Source organism: Canis aureus, chromosome 3 (assembly GCF_053574225.1).
Source record: "Canis aureus isolate CA01 chromosome 3, VMU_Caureus_v.1.0, whole genome shotgun sequence".
NCBI classification, from domain to species: Eukaryota; Metazoa; Chordata; class Mammalia; order Carnivora; family Canidae; genus Canis; species Canis aureus.
The window spans coordinates 10,411,622-10,433,880 of NC_135613.1; the positions used below are offsets into that span (position 1 = coordinate 10,411,622).

Below are 22,259 nucleotides of genomic sequence, written 5' to 3' on the forward strand. Positions count from 1 at the left end.
TAGAAAATAAATAAATAACCAGAAGAAAGAATAGTCTGTTTTAGAATATTCTGCGGGCTGAACTTGCGTGCCTGGGGCAAGTGCGAGCTAGCCCCGTTATGGCCGATGACTAACCCACTTGTGAATTCTCCATCTGGGATAATTATTATTTTGACACTTAATGAGTAACAGCGCTGTGAAGCAGGCGTTATACAGAACATAAAGACGTGATCCTGCCCCGGAGGCCCTTCGGGAAGGACGAAAGCAATTCAAAGTAGGATAAAAACAGTCAACTGTTTATGTTGATTTCGAATGAGTATTGGCATTTTCTTAGCGGTGCTGATTTCCTTGGCTTTTTCATTAGCTCCCACTTCATCTTCTACCGAGGAGAAGAGACTTGAGATTGATGAGGTCAGGACAGAGATCTGGGAAGCCGTGTCGCCGGCTGGGGAATAGTTTCAATTCCGGGGTGACTGGTGCTTCTCTTTGTTGTGGGGTGTCTGAAACAGCCTTGGAGACCAACTCCCTGGCCAAATTGGGGCAATAGAAATTGGGACCCTGGAAATCACGAACATAGTATTTTAATTTTATAAATGAAGTGAGGAGTTCTGATATATCAAAGATAAGAGTACATCTGTCTATAGCTTTTATCTGTGACATCCAGGTGGATAGATACCGGCTGATGAACATTATAGACAACATGTATACGACTTAAATACACATATACAGGACGCCTGGGTGGCTCAGCGGTTGAGTGTCTGCTTTCGGCTAAGGATGTGAACCCAGGGTTCTGGGATCGAGTCCCACATCAAGCTCCCCAGAGGGAGCCTGCTTCTCCCTCTGCCTGTGTCTTGGCCTGTCTCTGTGTCTCTCATGAATAAATAAATAAAATCTAATAAAAGCCCAACACACACATATGCATATAAACATACGCACATATACACAGATGTGTGTATATATGTGCTGTATTTTTTTATATGGTGTAGTGTCTTAGACTGTAAGACACTGCTAATTTCATCAGTCTTCTAGTGGCTTTATCACCTCTGGGTGATAAACATGCTAAGGACCCTGGTATGGACACAACAGGAAGATGGATCGGAAGGTGGGATTCCGTTCTGTTCCTAGCTCTGACACGTACCAGCCCCTGAACACGGGCCTTAATGTCATCTGTAAAATGGAGCTGTGTGCCTCCCGGAGTTCATAGCGTAGGGTATCCTGATCGAGGTGAAGGAGTTATAAAAACTGCATAGCACTTAGTATTCTAAAGTGATCGTCTTATGATGAATATCTGATCACACAGAACAGTTTCATAGATAAAAACCAGGCAGTGGGAGAGCACGTGGAGTTGGCAGTGCATTATCTAAGGACATAAAATGGGCTTGGCCACACACATGTGTGTCTAGTACTTTTTTTTTTTTTTTTAAGATTTTATTTAGTATTGGAGAGAGAGAGAGAACAAGAGAGCAGGGTGAGGAGGAGTAGAGGGGTAGGGAGAAGCAGGCTCCGTGGGACTCAATCCCAGGACTCTGGGATCATGATCTGAGCCGAAGGCAGATCCCTAACCAACTGAACCACCCAGGGGCCCCACCAGCCCTCATTTTTACTCCAGTCCCTGTGTTGAAGGTGGCAAGATGGCTCTCCTTGCTGTGACTCTAAGGCTGGCCTACATGTAGCATACACTAAGGAAGAGTTCTCCTCTCACTTGTCACCTCCCACTTGGCATCCTTGGCATAATGGATCGAGTAGAATGTGATAAAGTCAGATTGAGAGAGAAGGAGCAAGGGATGGTGGTCAAAGGGAAGGTCGTTTGTCTGGAACAGGTGGACCTGGGCTGGCAACATGGGATGGGCCTTGCAGTCCTACTGGGGTAAGTGGGGGGATGACTGAGAGCTAAAATCCACTGAGAAGCAGGTGACACCAGTGGGAGTGGGCTTGTCCAGGTAATTGCAGAGAGAAGAATTTGGGTGCAGGGGAGAACAGTTAAGCTAGAGTGCTCAGTGTCATTGCTCGGGGTCTGAGTTCTCAAAAGGACCATCAGATGTGCACTTGGGGTTACCGCAACCTTGGGATATGGAAACTCGTCTGTTGTTTCTATCCCGTGGGGGAGGTGCAAGGGCTCACAGGTGTGGCTGTGCTCTGCACCCGCTGCAGAGCTGGGGATAAGCAGGTACAACCACCTCCATAGTGGATCCCCAAAAATACCCTTCTCTGGAGCTTGGCTTTGGAGCTGCCTCCCTGATGGGAGTTGGGCCTGCTTTAACTTTTGCATCTGTGCATGTGGCCGTTTAAAATTTTCCCTAGATGGCCTTGCCTCTGATGTTGCCTGTGAAGGTTGCTAGGAAACCAGCAGAGGCCTGCCGTCTTGCTCAGGACAAGGCCCCAGCCAGCTTCCTGGGGCCTGGAACCAGCATGCATCACAAGCACATGAGGGCTGGAGCTGGGCCAAATGCCCTGGGCCCTGGGCCTCTCCCTCAAAACACCTTGACTCCTTTCTGCACGTTCAGTGGCCATTGGCCCCATGGAAGCACTGGGGAGAGGCCATGCTGTGTCTGCATCTCTGTCATGCCTGTCCTCTTGGTGGCCAATGACTTTATTAGGGAATAGAGATAGCCCACGGTCCAAGATTCCCTCTGATGTGCCCCCCCCCCGGTCTTTGTCAGGTCACACCCGGGCAGACCAAATTCCCTCTCAATTCTCTGTCCTCCTCTTTGCTACCTGCCTGGTCTCTTGCCTAAGCCCTGTGTGTCCCCTACTTCCTGAGCAATGCCTCATGCCTTTTGAAGAAAAGAAAAAAGCTGGTTATGTTTTTGGCCGTGGAGTTCTGGAAGGAAGTAACCATGGTCACATTTCCATGAAGAACTTGTCCAAGTTTCTAGCAGCTGCATCTCCCAGAGGCTTTACTCATCTCTTGCCCTGTTTCCGTCCTGTTGTCTGAGCACAGTGGTGGGGTGTGATGGTAGGAGGAGGATGGGGGACGGTAAGTCACAGCTGGCCTCTGCAGTTAGGAGGCCAGAGAATTGTGGCACATTCTGTGAGGCGTTTCCTCTGAGTTTTGTTCGATTGGCTTTACGACCTAAGCAAATTGTCTTCTTCCTCTTGGGGAAACTGCTCTGCAGGTAACACACAGAGTGGCCCTTTCCTCCCTAGATGCTTATTTTACACTGATCCTGTTCCTAATCACGAGGGAATCCAGAGGCTCATTCCTGTGTCCTGGTGGGGAACACTGAGCGTAGTGTCATGTTTTGCCAGTGCCTGTCCAAATGTAAATTGGGCTCGTTGTTTGGTGAGGCCCTCTGACTTCCGGGCATTGATAAGTCTGAAACACTCTTCATTGTTAATTTGTTTTATTAATTTGGTAAGATGGTCAGTGGACTGGTTAAAATGACAGCAAGTCCTGTGGGTTTCTGTGCAGCTATTAAAGATGATGGTTCTTCTGTAGTTTTTAGTGGGAAAGATAGATGGCTCTAACATAGGAGAAAAGTGTTCTCTATACGGATTATTCCATGTATGTAAAATTGTGATAGATTGTGTGTATAGATTAGAGGTGTCAAGATGGGTGTTGGCCAAAAGTGTTTACCTCGGTGATAGAATTTGGTGATTTGTTACCTTTTTTTCCCTTTCTATGTTGCCTTAAAAAAAAAAAAACAAACAACAGCAACCAGATATCATTTCTTAAAATCTATTAAAGACATCACCTTCCCAAGAGTTCCCATATCTGTGCATGAGAATCAGGTATGGGTTCTCATTCTTTGAAGCAGAGATTCTGGGGTTCTGCCCATGATTTGAGTGTGTGGGCTGGGGAAATAAAAGGGATCTGTGTTTCTAGCAAGCTCCTCATTTACCTTGGCCTTGAAGGGCATTTAGGAAATATTGATGCTGATGAAGGAATATTTTGTAAAAATACTAATAAACAGGGGCACCTGGGTGGCTCAGTGGTTGAGCGTCTGACTTTGGCTCAGGGTGTGATCCTGGGGTCCTGGGATCGAGTCCCACATCAGGGTCCCCGCATGGAGCCTGCTTCTCCCTCTGCTTGTGTCTCTGCCTCTCTTTCTCTCCCTCTGTGTGTGTGTGTGTGTCTCTCATGAATAAATAAATAAAATCTTTTAAAAAATACTTCAAAACAATGGTCTTCAAGTTTCTTTGAATGTTTTCCACCTTTTTTTTTTTTTTTTTTTTTTACATCAGTGAGCCTAGGGATACCTCTCATTGGGAAAAAATCCTTTCTGTTGGGGTAGAGTCTGTTTCTTTCCCTGCAAGGGCAGAGACTATTGTTTGCTGTTCCTCTCTGGTACCACAGTCTTCCTGATGATACTATTATTTTGTAGAATGTAAATGATACTGTCTGTATCATTTGCTTTTGTAAGTGGCTTCTTTAAACTTGGCTCTGTGTGCTTTTCTGGATGTCACTAAATATTTTTATACTGCGTGATTGTTACCAGCTGCACAGTGTACCCAGGTGTGAAGGTACCATAGTTCATTTCGCCAAGCACCCCACCCTCTCTTGTCAGTTGTTACTGTTGCAGGAACCCTCTCTATTGGACAGAGTACACATCCCTAGCATTTGTAACTGATTCTTGCTATGAAGTGGCTTCCAAACTCCTTAGCATCCCCATCTCCTAACACTGAATTGCGTGTCTCCTGAGTGATGGTGCTCATTATGGGATGTGGTGTTCTTACTGAGACCTCACTGTTTCATTACAGTCTTTCTCCTTTCTTGAATAAAGAAGATGCTTAACCAATGAGATTTTATTCTTTTCTTAAGAAGCCAGATCAAGGGGTGTCTGGGTGGCTCAGCGGTTGGGTGGATGCCTTCAGCTCAGGTCGTGATCCTGGGATCTGGGATCGAGTTCTGCATCAGGCTCCCTGAGGAGCCTGCTTTTCCCTCTGCCTGTGTCTTTGTACCTCTCTCTCTCTCTCTCTTTGTCTCATGAATAAATAAATAAATCTTAAAAAAAAAAAAAACTTAAAAAAAAAAAAAAAAAGGCCAGGTCAGACCCTTGGCTCCAGTGGAACCTGCGGTCCCCTGAACTGATCAGTCTGGTCAGTGCCTTCGTTTTCATAGAACTGACAATTAAACCGAGTCTCCCTGTCTGCCAGCCCTGAGGACACAGGACTTAATGTAAATTGCTCTTTCTTTCATCCTGTTTATTGTGCTGTTTCAGTGCATTAGTTGGCCGCCCTTTCAGTTGTATCCTATCTGGAAATATGATAGGACAGTGGTCATATTTACATATTTTTAAAATTTATTTTTATTTTTTTATTTTTGAGTTCAGAAACATTCCTTGTCCATTGTAAAACAAAACTTCTGAAAATGTGGAGAAACACAAAAAAGAATCATCCCTAATCTCACTCTTCAAAGATGGCTCTAATTTTGAACATATTAGCCTTTTCTGTGCACATGATATTATCTAGTAGAATTTAAATGATGATGTATGTATGTCTTGTAAATGGCTTTTAAGAACTTCACGGTGTTTGTCTTTTTGTTTTTTTGATATCAATATTTTCCTACCATATGATGTTTAATAGCTGCACAGCGCACCAATGTATGAAGGTACCATGATTTATTTAGTTTCCCCTCTGTTTGGTCTTCAGGTTATTTTCAGTTTTTCACTAGTAAAAAGAAAATTTTAGTAAATACATAATATACACAAACAAATTAAAAGTGCCCTTTTGATATCAAAGATGTGAAACACATATGTGCTCTTACTTTTTTTTTTAAAGATTTTATTTATTTATTCATGAGAGACAGAGAGAGAGAGGCACAGACACAGGCAGAGGGAGAAGCAGGTCCATGCAGGGAGCCCGACGTGGAACTCGATCCCGGGCCCCCAGGATCACACCCTGGGCTGAAGGTGGCGCTAAACCGCTGAGCCACTGGGGCTGCCCTGTATGTGCTCTTAAGAGTTTCACAGCCTCCTTCACCCAATCGTGGTTTTGTACTGTTCATGATAGGAGTTGAGATTTCTGAGTTTAATATTTTTTACCTCGTCAGATCTTTTCATTTCTACTTCCTTCCCTTTTGTTAATCTTAGAAATCCCTTTACCCTGCCAAGATCAGGTTCACTTATATTCCCATTTAATTCTTTTGTGATTTAATGTTTTGACACTAAACTCCATAATCCATCTGGAGTTTGTTTTGGTGTATATTGTGAGGCAAGGATTCTTCTGTGTTCATTATTTTTTCTCAATTAGTTGTCTATCCCAGCCCCATTGACTAAGCAATCCACCCATCCTTTCCTGCAGTATTTAGAAATGCCACCATATCCCACGCTGCATTCGTATTTGGATCTGGTCCTAGACTTTCTCTTGTTCCATTAATTTGCCTTGACTTGGGACCATACAGAACTTCTTTTAGTGTTGTACTGCCTGATGTTAAAATATAATAATTCTCCTTAGTCTCCTTTTTAAAATGTTTTCTAATTATCTGTTTATTCTTTCCCGTGGCTTTTAGAAAAGTCTTTTTGGTTATTGACGGGGATGACTCCTGTCTCTATGCACATCTCATTAGAAATGTTAGATAAGAGAAGTCCAATTGATAGTGATGATCCCCTGTAGACCTTTTGCCCCAGGTTGACTTTGATGCATGATCACTGTTCTTTGGGTTCGTATCCTGAGATGCAGAGACACCTCGCTATCCTAGAATCACATCCTCCTGGGACACCTGGGTGGCTCAGCAGTTAAGCATCTGCCTTCGGCCCAGGGGATGATCCTGGAGACCCAGGATCGAGTCCCACATCGGGCTCCCTACATGGAGCCTGCTTCTCCCTCTGCCTATGTCTCTGCCTCCCTTTCTCTGTGTTTCTCATGAATAAATAAATAAAATCTTAAAAAAAAAAAAAAAGAATCACATCCTTCCATCCACAGACTGTTCACAGGGATGTCATGAGAGACCACATGCCGTGTTAATAGACCCCCTCTGATAGTCCCCTGACCTACCAGTTCAATATTAGTAATAGTAGCAGTAAGGGCATTATTGGAAAGGAAGAGGCAGAGAGGGACAGTGTTAAGGAAAGAAGTCAGTCTATTGTTCTGTACTTGGTGAACTTGTGTTTATTTCTAGGGATTCATTGCATTTCTCGGTGCTTACGAATATCTGCTCAAAGACTTTGGATTTATTTATTTTTATTTTTTATTTTTTTGCCACAGATAATGCTCCAGGCCATAATTCTCAGGTTTTGGCACCACTAAGAGTTAGGAAATGTGTCCCTCTTGAATGCTGCTTTATCTTGTCTGGATGATGTAAAACACTGAAGTGTAGTGTGTGATAGAGAATACATTGACATGTCAAGGAGTTACTTGTGGGGTGGTTGGCACTACGTCCTGTTTCTTTTTAGAACAGCCCTTCGATAGAACCGTGCTTGGCATGTAGTGAGCACTCAGGTATCAGCTGCTGAGAGCAACTCTTCTCTGCACTTAATAAAATAGGTATAAGGCTTTTACGTTTCTGAGACTCTGTCCTGAGAGGAGGCAGTTGTCTTCCGTAAGCTCTAGCTTGGTGGACATGTTTCTCAGAGGGCAGCAGTGCTGACTGGGACACTCAGCTCCAGAGACGAGCCATGGGCCGTCCCCACTGTTCTGTGACGCTAGGCAGTCGTGGATGATCTGCTCTCTGCCCACTCATGAGGTGGGTTTGCTGTGGGGGTAGAATAATATGCGTGTTGTCCTCCTTTGTTAGTGCCATTTTATTTAATTTTTCTTTTAAGATTTTATTCATCTATTCACGAGAGACAGAGAGAGAAAGAGGCAGAGACACAGGCAGAGGGAGAAGCAGGCTCCATGCAGGGAGCCTGATGTGGGACTAGATCCCGGGTCTCCAGGATCACGCCCTGGGCCGAAGGCAGCGCTAAACCGTTGAGCCACCCGGGCTGCCCTGTTAGTGTCATTTTAAAGGCACATATTTGCACTTGAAACAAAGGACAAACCAAGGCAGGCTTAAGACCAGGAGAAATGAATGCCAGATATTTGGAGGAGACTGTGGGGTGGACATCCAGGAAGGGGGCAGTTATTGCTTCCTGCTTACTTCTTCATGTTTCTTCTGTGTGGCAAAGGGTAATGGTCAAGATCAATGTGGGAATTGAGTCATGTGGGTACTTGGGGGGAAGTAGCAGCTCTTATCCACACTTCCCTATTTTTCTAGAAGTAGCTCATTTCCTTGTTTCTTTTTGATGTCAGAATATGAAATCGTTAACAGTTGGGATTAAACCAGCCCATGTTACAGATCTCGGGGGCTCTTGGGCTAAGTTTCCCCACCTCTGACTGGGCTGGCGGTCTCTTTGTGTCTTAGCATCTTCTCTCTACACAGCCAGACAGACTTGCTCCAACCCTGCCCTCTGCTTTGTTGCTGTCTCTGTCACCGTGAACCTCAGAAGATATTGTTACTGGAGGAGACAGTTCCTGGCTTGGTCTGTGACAGGGGCTGGGGTAGTAGTAAGCATCGTGGTCATTGGATGTTGAGCATCTTGCATACCTATTGATGGGGAGTGCAGAGCTCAGGTGCTCTGTATTTCTTGCCACACTGTAAGGACCACTGCCTTCTGTTGGAGACTCCCTCCGAGCATGCCGGATTTGTCGATGCCCTGAATGCCATGATGAGTATGCCTCTCTCTAGAGAAGCCTGTATCCCATTTGGTTTTTGACATCTTACTCCGGGTCACTCTCTGTTACACTTTGCTGCTTCATTTGACTAGCTTGAAATTTTGGAATTGTATATAGAGAAGCAGGAGAGCACAGAGTTCTTTAGACAGTGCAGTATCTAGAGCCAAGAGACCTGTGTTTGAATCCCCCTGTGACGTAGTGACTGTGTTAATATGAGCAGGAAATTTGACCTTTTTGTGCCACATTTCCCGACCTGTGATTTGGAGTTGATTGTTGTAATGTTGCCGCCACATCCTCTTAATCAGGGTGTTGAATGAGATAATATTGCAGTTGGCTTATTGCAAGGACTCTGCAGCTGTGGGCATTGATTCATCTATGTCATGGAGAACCCAAGGGTTCAAAACAATGGCAGCAACTCTCCGACTTTTGAGACAGACATTCTCACTAGATACTTCTTTTTGCCTGGAGAAGCTTATCTGTGTTACAAGATATTTTTATTTTTATTTTAACACCATCATAACCAGAAGCTGGGAGCTTCATTTCCCTCCTCTTGAGTGTGGGCTGGACCACATGATTCATTTCTGATGAATACAATATGGAATTGAAAAAGGGGTAACTTGCCCATGGAGGAGCCTGGGAGGAAGGGGCCCTCCTTCACTAAGTGATGGAGGTTAGGGTGAGCACAGATCAGTCCTGTAGATGTCACATCGGCCTGAGATGATGCCGTGGGAAGGGTACTTCTCCAAAACCCAGAACCTCGCTGTAATCCCAAGAAAACATCAGATAAACCCAGAGTGAGAGCTGCTCTAGATACCGGACCAGAGGTCTTTGAAGGTGTCCGGGTCCCAGAAGACAGAGGAACTGTCAGGGATTGGAACAGGTGCAGCAGCTAAATGCAGTATGGGATCCTGGTTTGGATCCAGGGACTAAATGGGGGTGTGAACAGAAAAATGGGTGGAATCTGAATAAAGTATGCTTTTCAACAGTAGTATTGCACCAATGTCTGTTGGTTTTGAGGAGTGTCCCAGTTGGCCAGACCTAAGATGTTAACAGTACAGACACTTGAGTGAAGGGCATGTGAGAACTCTTTGTACCTCCTCTCTATGATCTCAAACTAAAAGGCTTAAGAAACCAGACAGAAACAACTAAAAACCTCACAGTGTGTGCTCGTGTGAGAGATGTTTCATCGGTGCAGAAGAATATGAAGCCTCAGCCCTCCGTCCCCTCATCTGTGATTGTACTTCTCCAAGGCAACGACTCTTCACAGTTGATGTACCTTCCAGACCTTCTTCTAAGTGGATATAAACACTTTTACTAAAAAATTTGAAAAGCTTGAAAAAAACCCCCAAAACCTCCCATTCTGATTATCTGCCTCAGACGTTGCAGAACTTTTTCATTTTAGTACAACTGTTTTCCAAATAGAATCCTTTTCAGACATACTTTGGCTCTTCCAGAAGACTTACTTAAAGCAATGTTTGTGTAGCCGGTGCTTCATTTTATTTTCCACTCGTGCTCCTAACCCATCCAGGTCCCATTTATATTGCCTCTGCCCTTGCCAGTCTTTCTAAAGCCGCCGAAATTAGCATCATCTGAGAATTTAATTAACTTGCTGTTTACTAACCCTCTCCTTTCAAGATAATTAATGAGGATGTGAAGTGGCACTGGGCCTGACACCACTCCCAGTGGCACCTGAGCTGGCCCCTACCGAGCGGGCCTCTCGGGGCTGCCCTCTCCGCCTCTGTTTACCTGCAGCCGGCCCCAGGCTGCGGGGCCACCGGGGTGCAGGTGCTCACGGCCAGTGTTTGCTTAGAATCAGGCTTCCCTGCCTTGCCTTTTACCCACTCGCTTTCTGCTTTGTTAATTAAAAAGCCTCATTTTACTTGGAATGGAATGCTTATTTTATGTTATTCCCTAGACGGAGTCTACCTTGCAGGGCTTGGAATTAAACTGGCCCAGAGGGTCAGGTATCCTGAGTCCCTTTTGTTGCCATGAAGATGGCAGCGTAGCATCTCCTGCATTCCCCTGCTCCCGACCCCCCACCCAGCTTTCTGCTCAATCCACGGAGCAGATTGCCCAGAGGTTGCCCTGGGCCTGGAAGTCACGCTGCCCGCTAGAACTTGCTGTGACGATGGAACCGCTCTGTAGCCGTGCCGGCCAGCGTGGTCCCCACGAGTCACCTGGGTTCCTGGAGCACCTGAGATGTGGCTTGTGTCACTCCTGATTTTATTTAATTCTATTTAATTTAAACATACACAGTGCCCAGTGGCAAGTGGCTACCCCCTTGGGCCACCACCCTTGGCGACGTTGTCTGCCTCGGGTTATCCGTGGTGGGCCCAGAGCTCCCGCCTGCAGACAGGGCCCCCCACGCAGCCTTCTTCTTTGGCAGAGAAGGTAAACTGATCTCACCCTCACATTCGGCAAGCTGTAATTAGGAAGGTAAGTTTTCCGAAGGAAAAAGATGTTACTTTCTAAATCCAAATGTAAATGACTTGGATTATCCGTGTCACTGAGCACTTCATTCATGCAGATAATTGAGAATTGACAGTGTCCTTTTCCCTCAATTACTTCCTGATAGTTCCATGTGTTACAATGGGAGAAACATGGAGCTGTTTTTAAATAGCTATGTTAATGTCCTCATTAATTTTACCTTTTTCTACCAATTAGCCAACATTAACTCCTTGGCAGAATTAAGCCGCCTTCCCTCACGGAGCCACGTTCACCCCGACCCCCTCGTGGCGCGAGGCCGGCCGAGCTCACTCTCGCCCCGTGTTCCGGGGCGCGGCCCAGCGGGCCCCAGTTTTCGGGAGGGTCTTCGTACGGGGCCGTTCCTGGGGTGCCAGAGGACGGCACGACCAGCTCGGAACCAGGCCCGGAGGCCCGGGCAGCCCGGGCCCAGCTTCCCCGGCCTCCACGCCCAGCCACCCTCCCGGCGCGTGGCGCAGGTGCCCGCAGGGGCCACGCGGGTGACATTCGTGGGCGCGGGGAAGCACCTGTCCTGCCTTAACTAGGCCCAGTACAGCCAGATAGCCCTTTGTCATTTTCTTTTTTTAAAGAGCTAAAAGAAAAAAAATCTCAACTGTGTGGGAAATTCACAAGATTTCTCAAGTGTTAATCATTAATGAAGAATTTTTTGAAGTGAGAGCCACACACTTCATACCTTCCGGCTCCCCCAGGGACTGCCCCTTGGCTATCCCCGGCTTCCCCCCTCTGTCTCTCTGTCCCAGGAAAGGCATCTACCTCCCCTTAATTTCACAAGGAGGCAGTGGTGAGACTCGTTTGAACTAACGAAAAGCCAAACCGTTTGAAATCTCCGCAGGGCTAGATACACAGGGATGGTGTTATTGAGAAAACACTCAAATATTTTATTTTTTCTAAATCCAGACTTCCTGACCCACTCTCATTGTTAGATGTCGGGATCGTCGCTCGCATTCTCCTTCCCAGAGACGCTCAGGAAGTAAGAGCAGGATGAGCAGGGAAGACACACGGGGATGAGAGTGACCTATTTTTCCCCCTTCTCATTTCGCTCCCTTGCTTTTCAAACCTGCATTATTTTCAGCTACTAGACGGCACAGAAGTAACCGACCCTCTTGCTGTTAGTAACTCCTTCATCAGCTTAGTTAGAAGTTGACTCACACACAGGTATTGTTTAGTTCTGAATAAATGGATAACCCTGACTTACTCATGCAGCATTATTAGACGTGTTTGCAGAATGAGATGCAGACTTTGAGAAGGAGTGCCACGGGTAGAGAACATACCTACACACGAGTTCTTACGTTCGAAAGCATGAAAACAAGGGGGTGAAGTTTAATTGTCCTTCTTTCTTTCATAAGGGCTGAGTTTCTTTCATAATTCCCAGTTAAATGGTGCTTGAGTTACTGTTGGCCTTTGGTTTGAAACTGCTTATTTTAATACCAAGTTTGCAAGCCTCGCTCTTACGGTGTTTTGACAAGTTGCAAGGAACTTATTTGGCTCAACAAAGTGTGTGTGTGTGTGTGTGTGTGCTTCTCTCTACTCTTCTTTCATACTCCAAATGAGTAAGTTTTTCACAGTTTTTCATCAAGAGTCAGCAGGTCCCTGCCAGAGGAGGGAACTCAGCCAGCCCCTGATTTTTATAAATAAAGTTTTATTGGAACATGGCCACATGTCTTATTTTACCTATTGCCCATCACCACTCTTGTGCTAGGAGAGTAGAGTTCAGCAGTTGCCGCAGAGGCCATATGGTCCTCAGGGCCTGTTTAAAATAGTTACCATCCAGATACTTCCAGACTGCTGGGCTAGATGGTAGACACATGTCTTTGAGGAGATTGTGTTTTTCTGAATTGTGGGGAGACTGTGGACTTCTAAGAAATCGTTATACCAAAATGCAGTTGTTGTCAGCTCACTTGGCTGTGGTTTATTTCTGTGATCTTAAGAATCTGCTTATTAGATGTTGAATGCGATGACCCTGGTTTCATGGTAACTAGACCTGCATCAGCTTCTCACTAATGTACTGCTAGTCATTTTGTTCAGTAGACTGAGTAGCTTTCAACGTTTCTATGGGAAGGACACTGCTCATTAGTGGATGTGTTCAGCCTTCAGCTTAGCTAGAAATCTGAATGCTTCCTCAACCTGAAACCGTGGGCATTATTCTAAATGTTAAGTGATATAGCTCTCTACAAAGACAAAGTGCTTCCTGGTCATTATTAGCCATGTGCCATCGCTGTTCCTCACGATGATGCCACGAAGTAGGTTCTTAGTACCGCCATCCGGATTTTATCAGTGAAGCAGGAAAGAAGGGTGACTTGCTGAAGGTCACATAACAACAAAGCCCGCTGGCAATTTGTGTCATCTCATGAGTCATGTTGGTACTGGCGAATGCAGCTGGCACCAGCAGCACTCACACCCAGAGGCAAGCCAGTCCTCCTGACAGGTTCTTCCCCTGAAACACCCGTGATTTCGTTAGTGAGGTAAGTGAACAGGCAATCAAGTAATTAATTCACCTTCGTGTAGACAGACCTAGGACCCCAATGAAATCAGCTGGTGAGGAAGGCTTTCTGAGTCTTCAAGTGCCCCTTCCAACCAATTGTCGTCACCTGACCCCTTTTTCAAAAAAAAATTGTTTACTTGGCCACTTAGGAAGTACATTCCCACTGATGTGCTCCCGGGAGTCTCATGGCTCCTCATTGTGAGGTGGTGTTACTCCATTTCACTGTCGAAGGAAGGGAGCACTTAGTGTCAGAGCCCCCTCTCCTCTGTATGGCTCCTGACTTAAGCCCATGTTCTTGCTATAGAATAACCTGACGCTTGTGTGGCCATGGGAGGGCGCATAGGCTCTTAATTCAGGAACCTTCTAGTCTCATTGGAGAATATGCCTCAAACACGATGCTATTACCATACCAGCATCTAGGGTGTCCGTGGGGGAAAAGATGTGCTGAGAGAATAAGTCTCTGAGTTCAAGAGGGAAAGAATCACTGTAGACAGAAACAGGGTGGGAGATGGGACACACAGCTGGGGATCGCCTCCAGGGCTGTGGAGATGAGAGTTCCAGCTTTGGTGTGGTGGGGAAGGCATCCAGGTGGCGCTGCCATCTCCCCACTTGCAGAGCCCGGGAGATGGGATGTTCAGAAAGGGCGGCAGGATTTGGCTGAGCTGGAATGGAAGTATGTATAGGATGGAATGGCAAGAACCAACCGTCCCAACACACACACACACATACACACACACATGCACACAGACACACACAACAGACCACTGAGGGACCCAGGAGGAGACAAGGGTGGTACAAGGGAGTGATGGGTGCAAAGCACTGTAGTGGACGACCGTTCTTATGTACAGAGAATGACCATGATGTTTAGAGATTAATCATTCCATCATTGTTATTTGAGGAAACCAGAAACAGGAATGTGGATGGACAGATGGGCAATGAATGAATCCAGAGCTGAAAGAAAGGCCACTAACGGCCATAAAAATACAGGTTTTACCAGAAGCTGGAACTGCCTGTCGGTTCCTTTGGCTTCATGTCATTATAATGTAATCTGGAAAGGTCATTGAGAAATTGATGTTTTAGGACTTAAGCCTTTAAAACACCCCCTAAAAAAGTATCTGTAGTTTGTATTAATACTTGCAGAGCAGGTTACTGGATTTGAGATTCCAAAGACGTCACCCGCCAGTTGGTGTGGTCAGTTGGCTTCATGCTGTATCCCTAGGAAGAAAGCACTGGCAGGTTTGTGTCCAGATGTCACCATACACCAGAAACAGTAACTGCTAATGTGTGTAATGCATGCAGTGGTATCCGAGTGCCCCAGAGCTGGAAATCTTAGCAGTATTCTTGCTTACCTTACTTATCTCCAGCCTCCTCTAAACCCTGTGCCATTTTGCTTAAAAAAAAAAAAAAGTTTCCAGTGCTGTCTTCTTAAATGCAGTTTTCTGGAGCTTAAATTTTACTGACGAAAATGGCACCTGGTTCTCTAGCAGGATTTGCAGACTGTCATCTGTCTGTGGCAAGTCTTTAATTGGGGTCCTTCCCACCTCCTCACTGGTTGTTGGGCCCTCTGAAGCAGAATGAACTTGTTGACTCTAAGGGGAGGATGTCTTGATCAATGTGGACTTGCTGAGGAAAAACCTCCCCATATTTCACTATTTAAAATAAGCTAAAACAAACAAAAAACCCACCTCTCTGACTGACCCCACAGCCACGTTCGAGGGGGGGCTCAAGAGCAGCTCTGGAGGTGGGCCCTCCCAGCACATGCCTGGAACCTCTGGGGAGGGTCTTCGGGGAGCTGGGCTGGCAGCAGTGAGCAGGCTGGGAAGCCGGGAGTTTGGGCATAAACCAGGAAGGGACAGCAGCTCATCGAAGTCCAGGTGGAGAACATTCACCTCTTCACAGGTCTCAGAGTTTGGAAATACATGGAAGTAGACGTAACCCATTTTTTTAAGGGAGCGACGAGAATCGAGGGTCCCTGCAGGAGCAGTCCTCAGCAGCCATCAGCTGTAGAGGAAGATGGGAAGTTTGGAAAGAATATGAAGAGGAGCCTCTGTGTGTATGTTTAAAAAACAAACAAACAACAGAGTCCTCATTCCGACTTCCCCACCCCGGGGACAGTCCCGCTGCTGGGCCTGTGTCCCAGGAGCGCCCATCCAGCCATCTCCTTTCGGGTGTCTGCACCTTGGTGCTTGGAGACACTGCACGTTTAGAGCTAAAAGTCGTCCTCTATTATTTTTAATCTGTAAAGACATAGCAGATCTAGCAGATGCCACCGTCTCATCTTCAGGGTCCCGACGGCTTGAGTGACTCCCTCACCCCGGGAGGCGTTTGTGGACTTAGCTTTCTGTCCCTGTTGTCTGTGATCTTCTGCTTAGATGCTTCTCAGCACATCCAAGTCTTGTAGTTACTTGTCAGTCAAATAGTAAAGAGCTCTCCTGAAAGGGCCTGTTGGGGTTAAAGCTGTGTAAATATGTAGACAAAATGGAAGGATAGAGTGCTGGTGACCAACTAAGTTGTTGTCTGGCTGGGGGACACGTCGGCAGATTCGGAGTGGGCGAGTAGAAGCACTTCTGCGATTAGTATCCTGAAAAATGAAGTCACGGCCTACAGCCATTTACAGTAATTATATCCCGCCATGAAATCTTATTCAAGCAAGTGGTAAATATTAGCAAACATGTTTCTTCTCTCAGTCCCAGCCTCCTGTCTTGGTCATCAAGGAATGTAGAGCCCACTGTGGAACCGAGTGAAAGCTGTGCCTGAAAGCGATTAGCGGGACACCAAGCTGGGGATCGCCTCCAGGGCTCTGGAGAGGAGGGTTCCAGCTTGGGTGTGGTGGGGAAGGTATCCAGGTGGCCCTGCCATCTCCCCACCTGCAGAGCCCTGCCGCCTTTCAGCAGGTTGGAGGCGGGGCTTGGGAGGGTTTCCAGTCAGGAAAAGCACCCCCCCACACCCAGAACAGGGACCAGAAAGAGTAGGGTTGGTGGGTGAGGTGGGCAGCAAGCACCAGGAGGCAAATTGTGTGTGTCAAGTGTGGGACGGAGTGGAGGATTGAAAGCTGAGGTGGAGGGATAGAGTCTGGGCTAGAATGGAAAGGTCTACAAGCTCAAGACCAAGAGTCACAATGAAGCATTGGAGAATTTTTCTCGTTTGTTCAGACTTTCCGCCAATAATGTTTAACTACCTACTGTAGGCCAGGAGCTGTGCTGAGACAGCAAGATACAGCTGGGTCTCCCGGCCTGTGAGTTGCTGTTCATGGGGCAGCAGAGAAGCCAGTGGTGGTTCGTAACCTAGTGAGAAAAGTAGAGCATGGAAGTTGCTACCGGTGGGCAGGGGGACCCAGTGGGGGAGAGATGGAATCTGAGCATTAGGGAGGCCTTGGGAGAGGGAATGGCCTGTGAGCTGGGCCTTCACACCAACGAGGGGTCTGATTTCTCCAGCTGTGTATTTATTGTCTTCTGTTCTCACCCGGATAATCTATAAAGACCCGGTTATTCTCATTTTACTTCAATCACGTTATGAGACTGTTGACGTTTGCAGTTGGGTGGTATGGGCCACTCCGTGATCTTTCCACACTAATAAAATAGACTTCTCACAAGTGCCTCCTCATTCCTTTGGTGTCATTAGTGCCAGAGGCTTCGCATTCTGGAGCAGGTGGGTGGTGGGCGCTGATCCAAACCTCAGCGAAAGTGTAGGTTTCTAGCTGTATCTTAGACCCTGAGCTGTTACTGATCCACAAGAGACCAGCTTGCTGACTCTCTGCAGTCTTGTGGTCCTCCCTGCTCAAAGCTGCCTTGCCTAACCCTCTGAGATGGTGACCCTCACATGGGCTCGTGTGGGAATCACCTGGAGAGTTTATTAAAACCCAGATGGCTGGGCCCACCCCCGGACTCCTGTGGGTCTGGAGGGGTTTCTAGGGAGTGCTGATGCTCTAGGCCCAGGGGCTGTACTTGGAGAACCCCTTTTTGGGAAACCCAGCCACCGGGAAAAGGAACTGCTACAATGTAGGTGAGACCTTCCCTTAGTGTGGCCTTTCTCACAGACTTCGGCAGGGCGTGCTCTCCACAACCAGTCAGTGAGAACAGACGTGAAGCCCCACTGTGGCTTCCGAGGGAGGGGAGACCGCTCTTCCACCACCCCCATGAAGCCCTCCTGGATTATCCTTTTGAGAACTCAGCCTCCTGCGGCACCTGTGCTGTTGGAAGAGGGTGCTGGGCCACATGAAGTGGGATTCCAGATCTTGACTTGCCACCCCTTCTTCTGTGAGGGAGCAACCGTTCTCAAGACCCAGACTTGATCCCAAAAACCAGTGCCAGCTGGGAGGGGTAGCAGGTTTTCTTCCTGCCTGTCTTCAGTTCCTGGCCCCCACAGTCTGGCAGTGGGACTTGAGGATTCCATCATGTATTCATTCTCTCCTGCTGGCTGGTGTGGGACCCTTCGGTGAGAGGCCCTCCCCTCGTGATCTGGAAATGGTGTTGAGGAGATGAGGGTGCCAGCATTCAGTGACAACTGAGGCAGGCTAGCAGACACCCAGATATAGTCCAGTCCAGCCCAGTGAGGGCTCCCGGTCTTTGCGCTCATGCCCAATGGAATGATTAATCGACGTCCTCCACTCTGCTGGACAATTAAAGAAAGCAGAAGAAGGAGGGAAAAGTCTTCAGTTAGACCTAATTTGGCACCATATTGTTTTCTGTTAATCTATTTTGTTTTCTGTCCGTTGGTCCCAAGGGATGGATGCCTTGCTGCTTGCTGAAGCATGCATAACTAATGTCCTCATTAAGGGCTGATCTGTTTATCAGGGCCATGCGAGGAAGCCGGCCTGCCAAACCTAGGCACAGGCTGGGGGCCGTTACCTCCCTCTGGGCCTGAGCCCCACCTCATTAAGCTGGTCCGGGCTATTGATTGGGAGCCTGTGTTTGGAAGAGTCTTACTTACTCCATGCATTATCTTGACAGATTGATCAGACCTGATTGAGAACCTCTTAAAGGAACGAACAGCTGTAATGGGAAAGTTGGACTCTGTCATCCGTTAGGATGATTCTGGGAGCAAGAAGAACAAGGCTGACATCTTGGAGCAATTGTATTTACAATTAACATGGCTGAAAACGATTGCCTCTATTGATCCCCCCTTCCTGCAATTACAGCCCCATTGTTTACATTCCAGCACTTGAGTTATAAAAAGGAAATTCAATAATTATTGCATTATTTAAAGTTAAAGTGCCACAGAGTTTGCTGGCTACGCTTGCTGGTTGATTTAACGTTCAGTAAAATCCATGCTGAGCTCTCCATCTTGAGGCCGAACAGTATCGGCTTTTAATGAGACCTAAAAAGGGGGGAGGGGGTGGGGAGGAGAGCACAACCCCGTGCACTGGGTGTTTGTCTGGGTTATTTATGGGGGAACCCGAAAGCAGGGCCGAGAAACTAGCCGTGTCATCCTTCGCAAAACTGTATCCCCTCTTGCCACGTGGCTGTCCCCGCTGCAGCCGCCAGCTCCTGGCCTCTCAGACCCGGCTCTGCTTCCTCCAAAGAAGCGTCTCCTCTTCGCCCTCCCTCCCTCCCTCCCTCCGTGCCCCCCACCCACGAGCCTCACCTCCCCGGCTTCTTTAGCCTTCAGCGGGATCCAGGGAACGGAAGAGAAAGGGTCGAGTGCCTGAGCAGCCACGGTGATGACATCGGAGGCATTTGTTTAGAGGGGATTTGCACCCCTGCCTTGCCACCTTCCCATTTTCTTTTTCAGGGACAAAGAAAATAAAAAAATAAATGAAGCTCCTCTTAGAAGGAAGAAGTCAGCCCGTGTGTGCTCCCTGCCCCCCTTAACCCCCCCCCCCCATTGTCCATCTCACGCTGGCTGCCTCTTGTCTTCTCTCATAATGAAGGTGATGAGGGTATTTGTCAGCGACTCACAGGAGATCAAGACAGGCCTCTAGGTTTGAGCGCCAAATTCACGCTCTCAGCAGCAACGGCCGGAAAGTTCAGGAGCGTGGGAGGAATTGTAAAGACCGTTTTGTTTTTCTCATATTTGGTTGAAGTTCTTCCGTGGGCTCAGTTCCAGCCAGACATCTGGACAGGTGTGCTCAGCAGGGTGGCGAACTCACGAGGAAAAAGTGATGCCTCATGCTTCGCCATCAAGAGTCACGCTTTCAGCGACGGCCCCAGGAAATTTCAGACTGCAGGTGCAGAAGGGGCGAGGGAGATGAATAGGGCCAATTCCTACTTTTATGAAGTATCTGGAGCAGGCCAGTAGCAGGCAGCTGCTTCCGTGTGACTTTTTCATTAAAGAGGTGACTTCTTGTGTGCCAGCATCATCGCATGATTTATCTAGTGCAGTTTGCTAGAATCTGAAATACTCTTTGGGAAAAGGTGGGTGCAGAGATTTTAAACTCTGGAAATTTTTCTTCTTCCAGGGGACTGTCTCCATGTTTTCTCCCTGGGGTCTCTGCTATGTGGCAGTTGCTGTCCAGAGCAACAACCCTCAGAGTGTGGTCCCAGACCAGCAGCATCAGCGTCTCCCTAGAGATTGTTAGAAATGCAAATTCTTGGTCCCCACCCCAGACCAGGTGAATCAGAAACCCCTGGGGTGCCCCCCTACAATCCTAGCATAACATACCCTCAGGTGCTTCTGGTACGCGTTCCAGTTAGAGAACCACTGATCTAGAACACCATCTGCATCATTAATAACCAAGCCCATGGGGTTGTACCTGCCAATCAGGAGCAAGGAAGCAAAATGTGGGCTCAAGGTGGAAAGATGACGGCCGTGCCAAATACTTGGGTAGTCCTTCACATCCTCCGAAGGATTTGCACGTTTGTTTTCTCATGTGGTTTTGAAAATTGCCTCTGAGGAAGACAGGGCAAGTATAAACATCTTCACTTTACATATGAAGTAACGCACCTGTTTTGACCAGCAGGCATGGTTTTCTCTGCTGTGTTGACTGTTACGGGATTGGAGATAAAATAAATCCTTCAGAGCAGATTGAGGGCATCAGGGGCGTGTCGATCAGCCATCTCAGCTGGGTTCTCTTTCCTTTACCTCGTCATCACCTGGGATGTTGGCAGACATGATAAAGAATATGGTTCTTGATTTTCGTTATACTGTGACACCCTGAAGGGGAAAGAGACCCGGTAAACAGATACAGTTCTGAGGCAAAGGCATGGGCTGGAGGTGCGGATCCTGGCTGTGCCTGCAGCAGTAGCATAGCTTTGGACGAGTGACTTAAAATTAAGTACAAGGAAGGAGTTTTACAAGGAAGAAGTTGGTCCTGTGTGGTTCAGTATCCCCTCCATGTTATAATTTCTATTGGTCATAGATTCTTTACTGTCGGCTAGGGATTCCTCTTTGGGGGTTGGGGGTGAGGGTCCCAGAGAGTGTGGGACAGGCACGGTTGTATGGAGAGAAATGTCAAATAGGTAAATTCAGTAGTACTTCATTTTTTTTTTCCCATTTCTATCTCTAATCGCAAACCTTAACTAATTTGAAATATATAATGATAATAATAATGGTAGCCTTATTATAAAGGTTAACCGTGCATCAGGTACTGAATTAAGCAGTTCATATGGATTATCCCATTGAATCCCCCCACCAGTGCTCTCTGGAAGGTCTGTTAACCATCCCAGTATTGCATGTGAGTAAACTGAGGCCCAGCAGTGTGTATAACTTGTCCAAGGTAGCACAGAGTTAGGGTTTTCCACCGGGTTGCCTTAATTCAGAGTGTACCTTAAACCACCAGCATTGGCAACATTTTGTCACGGAGCTGAAGGAGGACACGCTAGAGTAGTGCGTAGATGGTGGCCCATATTTTTATTTGGGAGTTGACATCTACGGGAGCTGGAAAGTAGTACTAGCAAAGAAATACATCTTAATGAGTGGGGAAGGTTCTGTAGCCAGTATGTTATCCTAGCAAAGGGATAATTTTCAGATCCTATGAGCTTTTGGTAGATTCTGGAGGGTGGTCAGTTTGATGTTCACCTTGTGGGACCCACTTTGTGATTTCACCCACTACATAACCTCTTTCAGCTTCCTTGCTCTGTGTCTAGATGCTCATTTGACCCTCATGGAAACTAGCCCTCTTTTGGCTTATGACCTCATGTTCTGATGGGCCCCCCTTGGTTCAGGAGAACTCCTGTATACCTAATAAGCTCCCTCTCCTTTCTGGAGTTTGCCCTAACAGAGGGGAATGAAATCTATTATGTGAAGGCATCAGCATTCCACAAGAGGCCATATTTAGATTTCTTGTTGTTAGATTCCTTAGAGGATGTACTGTATGTCTCTCAAGGAAACGCTAGTATGGAGACTTCTGAATCAGGAGATGTCATTCAGGTAGGGGGAAAAGACACAGGGATGGGAAGTCTCACCTTCGGCCTCAGAGCTCAGATACAGAGAATGAACACTCATGGCTTGTCCAGAGTCTGGCCTAGAAACCAGAAAATAGGTCAGAGTAACATTAAATGGATTGATCTAAGGGAACATTTTTACTTCCTTTCACTTTCTCTTATAAATCATGGTTGGGACTTGTATCTTATGGTGTCTGCAGGGCTCCTACAGCGAAATAGGACTAAATTAGCATGTGCCAAGGATGAGGGCATGAGTGGGTGAAAAGCCAACATTAAACAGAAAATACATATATATTTAGGTTGATCTTCTGGAAGGTTTCCTAAGAATGTGACATTAAGCTTGAATCTGTAACATAACCACTGATTAAAAAATTAACTGCCTCCATTCCCAGTCGCAT

At 46.9% G+C, this 22,259-nt stretch overlaps 1 protein-coding gene and 1 long non-coding RNA gene across 34 annotated transcripts in view; one reads left to right on the forward strand and one right to left on the reverse strand.

The window, feature by feature from the left end:
• The window catches only part of ZFHX3 (zinc finger homeobox 3), a 527,663-nt gene that overhangs the window by 401,772 nt on the left and 103,632 nt on the right, over window positions 1–22,259 (forward strand). The gene's annotated exons all lie outside the window — the stretch shown is intronic.
• Window positions 14,404–19,339, reverse strand: LOC144308507 (uncharacterized). 2 transcript variants are annotated; one of them, XR_013374977.1, is made up of 4 exons: window positions 19,124–19,339; window positions 15,226–15,541; window positions 14,679–14,755; window positions 14,404–14,588 (listed from the first exon to the last, which is right to left on the reverse strand). It is a non-coding gene; the product is annotated as an uncharacterized LOC144308507 (long non-coding RNA). The 2 variants fall into 2 exon arrangements; XR_013374976.1 differs by having other exon boundaries at window positions 14,404–14,755.